Source organism: Limulus polyphemus, unplaced genomic scaffold (assembly GCF_000517525.1).
Source record: "Limulus polyphemus unplaced genomic scaffold, Limulus_polyphemus-2.1.2 Scaffold282, whole genome shotgun sequence".
NCBI classification, from domain to species: domain Eukaryota; kingdom Metazoa; phylum Arthropoda; class Merostomata; order Xiphosura; family Limulidae; genus Limulus; species Limulus polyphemus.
Genome location: NW_013665892.1, coordinates 447,035 through 451,933, shown reverse-complemented (window position 1 = coordinate 451,933; position 4,899 = coordinate 447,035).

The following is a 4,899-nucleotide window of genomic DNA, read 5'->3' as shown; positions in this document are numbered from 1 at the left end:
AAAGCACAAGATCAGACTCATAAAGTAGCAGGGTTACATCTGAAAACCTCTTACTTTTGACACGTTCATTTCTCTGTTGGTTATTCAAGAGTAGAATCACAAAGAAATTTCTTTATTTTGTCCTAGGTAAGATGAAGAACTTCCAAGGTGGTCTATCAAGGTATCAACAAATAACGAGGCTGTATAGATGGAATAGGGAAACTAATAAAGTGAAGTAAAGTAATTGTAATATCATTTCTGTGATGTGGAATAAAGTAGGTGTAAAATATAGTAGTTTTAAAGTAAATTATGTGCAAAATAAATTATGCATATAAAATACAAATTCTTGATTTAATTCAATTATTATGCCACGGGACGTAGGATGGGTGACTCAGTTTGTCCTACAATAATTCTCAAATACACGTCTTCTTTGAACAGCATATTCATATCTATAAAATTATAATTAATCGGTTTATTAGTATGTATATTTTATTAATTGTTAAAACTCCAATAATGTAGAATGAAAACTTTCTAGTTATATGCAAGCTTTTTTTAATGTCTGAAACGGTAAACCGTTTGATTAACTTACTTATATCACTTATATATTTTTTATTAACTGCATCTTCATTTGTACTGGACTCCATCAAACTTGTTATAGTATTTTTATTTGCAAAAACGTTTTAATCTTTATTCAGTATTAATGAATTATTTTCTAAATATTGCAGTTTTCTCGCAGTTTCATCATTAAGATTATTAATGCTTGAATTAATATTATCAAGTGACTCTTTCGAATATCCTTCTATGACACATATATCAGTTTATCAGAATCTTCGATTCGGTCAACAGTTGTTTTTTTTTCTAATTTTTTTATCTACATGCTTTTTGTTGACCACGTCAGTTTCTTCTACCGGTTCTTTTATTATTTTTGTTACCAATATCAAAATTATCATTGACTAATATCAACTCTTTCGGTGCATATTAACCGTTTTAATTAAGAATGTTATTCAGAAATTTGTCATTGATTTTGGTTTTACTATTAACATATTCTTCCATTAACTATAAATTAATGGCATCATTTTATCAGTTGGCTCTTTAACATTTTAATTGTTTATTTTTAATATCATAATTACCATCATCAGTTAATTTAAAACAGTTTCCAGGCGGATCTATAAGACCCTGAGATGCTTCTTTGTATAGGTTACCATATGAAAACCCAAAACATATTTATTATCATTAAAGAGTTTTCATAGTTTCAAATCCTATATTACAAACATTCATTATTCCTTTTATCTTTTCAACTAGTATATACTGAGATAGAATGGATATAAAATGTGTAACTTTAAAATAGGATAACCAACATTAAGTAATTTAATATTTATCTCGTGTAGAATATAATTACAATTTTCAACCGTTATTTTTCTCACACGGTCTAATGGTTAGGGCGCTCGACTCGCGATCTGAGGGTTGCGGAGTCGAATCCCCATCATACCAAACATGCTCGCCCTTTCAGCCATGGGGGCACCATAAAGTAACGGTAAATCTCACTATTCGTTGGTAAAAGAGTAACCCAAGAATTGGCTGTGAATGGTGTTGACTGGCTGTCTTCCCTCTTGTTTGTCACTGCTAAATTAGAGACGGCTAGCGAAGATAGCCCTCGTGTAGCTTTTGAGGAAATTTAAAACAAACAAAACTCTATTCCAATTATTGCCATCATAATGTCTAAAATCATTGTTATTAAATTTTCCATCATTGTTGTTCCATGAGACCCACATTGGTATACATTTTAATTTTAAAGAATATTTCCCATTATTTCCATCATAATATCTAAAATCATTGTTATTAAATTTTCCATCATTGTTGCTCCATGAGACCCACATTGGTATACATTTTAATGGTCAAGAATATTTCCCATTATTTACATCGATAGAATTTTTATATTATTTTGTAAAGTTCACCGAATGCTTGTTATCTTTAGAATCTAAAACTATTAGTCTTGTTTAAATATAAACCTCAGTGAAATCATTCAGTATTTAGTAAATGTATATAACACTTCGTAATGACTAACACGACATTTCTTTCTTTTATATTTTATACAATAATATCCACATTTCATTCATACGATTTTTATAAATAGCTTAAATCTTGACCTTAAATACACATTGTGCAATTTCTTTTGGTATTGTACGTTAGAAAATATTATATCATGTACTTTATATTCTCCGGGATCATTGTAATAAACAATGAGCACCAGGTTCTGTACTTTCATTTAAATTAACAATTTCACTTTCAAATGATTTTATTTTCGTACGTAATAGACCAAAGAGTAAATGCGTCTAAAGCCTTTTTCATTTTTCAATATTTTCTCTATATCTTCAATACTCAAAGACACTCTTCCCAATTGTGACTCACAACTACATCCTTTAGGAAGTCAAGATCCACTAACTTTTTCCATTTATCTTTTTCGCCCTCCAAGTGCCCAATCCACCAACTGCATTAGTCGCAGTCGCTTTGCCCGCTGCTATTAATATAAAGATCAAAAATGGATAAAAGCCTTCATGTTATTTTAATTATGTTTTTGATATTTTAATCCTCTTTCTACAATCTATCTGTTTAATTTGTGTTCTTGCTAAAAACATTTCATGATTTTTAGGTTTATCAATTTGAAGTGAAACAGCTTCTTGGTTTTTGTATGCTATTTTCAGTTTTCATTATGACCATTACTTAAATACACACTCACTTTAATATAACTCATTTATTTTATCATATAAATAAACTTTACATTCTTCGAATTCATTACTGTTATATCCCATTCTTTAAATAATGTTTCTAATAAATCAAAGTTTTGATTATATAACTTTTTACTTTTTTTTCCTGCTATTAACTTATCAGTTAGTTTCTCTAATTCATTGATTAATCATTTACCACTTCCTTTTATAATTTTAGATGTTCCCTCAAGACTTCTAATTTTCTAAGAATATTAGTGAATTTAAACAAATAAATAAACAAGTTGTTAGAAAAGACATTTTATTATTAGATCTTAAATCTTCTGAAATGAATTATAGAAATAATTTTAATTTGTTATATATAATGAAGGAATACTTAGAGAAGAAAATATTTGTATGCCGGAGAAGTTATACATTCTATTTTAAAATTAACATACTTATGATAATTGGCAAATTTTCCTTCGGTGCTTATGGTTTAGCAGCGATTGCTAGTATTCCTTTAGCAGCATTGAGTCGAAGAGCCGGTGTCATTGAAGTGATTGATAAGTATATAAAGATATTTCTATAAAAGAAGAATATAAAAGATATTGTAACTTTTACAAATAAATTATAAGTTTATTTAAATGTCAAAATATTACTGAAGAAGAATAAAGTAACTTAAAAGTGAAAGATTTCATACAAACATTAAAATACTTTCCAAGAGAGAAGTCTATTGAACAAGCAAAGTTAAATTAATATACATAAGAAAAACAAAACAAATTAGGGTAATCTAGTTAGTTAAATGCAAGATAAATTTAATCCCTGTATTTCAGTACTGCTGACCCTTTATCAACTTATCAAGTTTCACAAACATCTAGCTATAAGTTATGTTGGTATTAATAGAGTGGCTAAAGCATGTAAGAACCATAATATTGCTCACAGAAATCAATAGCTAGAGCTGATAGATATATTGCACATAATTAATTGATAAAAGTTTGGAATGCTAAAAAAAATCGGCCTTGGTATTTCATTCGTTACGTCCTATTTAAAGTGTAAAACAAAAACAGATAATATTTAAGAATCAACTTTAAAGAATGGAATACCTATGATTAAAGGAAGATGTAAAGTTTGTGGTACGAAAAAGTCTCAATTTGAAGGAAATTTGAAAGAATTATATTATAATTCAGAGAGAGGCTTTAGTGGTATATAATAATTAAATAGAAACACTCAGTTACTTCAAAAGGGAATAACAGAATTTTTCATCAATAGATGAAAAAACTCAAACGAATAAGACGTAAAGTTAATAGAAGAAAAAGTGTCCTTGATACATAATAACGATCAATAGTAAACATATTTAGTCGATATGAGACAATTTATATCTTACAATAATAACACAAATTATATTTTAACAATTATAGTTTTAGTAAATATGCTAAATAGTAAATAATCAAAGTTAAAATGTGAGAAGAAATGACAAAACATATTAAAAAATATAAAATTCGAAATGATAAAGGAACAGAATTCATTAACACAAACTCGGAAATTATGTCATAATCATAACGTACACTGGTTTGGAACTGAAAGCGATGTTAAAGGTCAGATTGTTGAAATATTTAATGGAACTTAAAGTGGGGAAATATTTTGTTGCTTATAATACAAGGAAACGGATTGCTGTTTTAAATAAATTAATGACAAATTATAAAAATTCATATCATAGATCAATTAAGACGATTCGTTTCTTATTATTATTAAATGGGTTATGAGAGACTCTTAGAATCGACATCATAATGAGTTTCTTCTTATAGTTACTTACATTTAGTTACATTGTTCATAATTAATCACATTGTTGATATATATTAGGTCGTCAAGAAATTAATGTCGCTTTTTTTAGATGAAAAAATCCGAACAACTTATATATATATATATATATATAAATTGTCAAATAAAATAGGCTCCATTCTTATCGATTATGCTTTTCCATCTTACAATTAGGTATTTAATGCCGTAATTAAAGATATCACTTGGCTTTGAAGCAAAGTAACATGTCGATATCTTCTTTAACACCTTCCACATTTACATACGTTTTACTATTAAGATGGTGTTCAGGGAACGAAAAAAGATGGTAATCTGATGGTGGAACATCTGGAGAATATGGTGGGTAGGGGAGAACTTCCCAACCCAACTCATAATCTTGTGTTGCGTCAAACGTGCCACATGT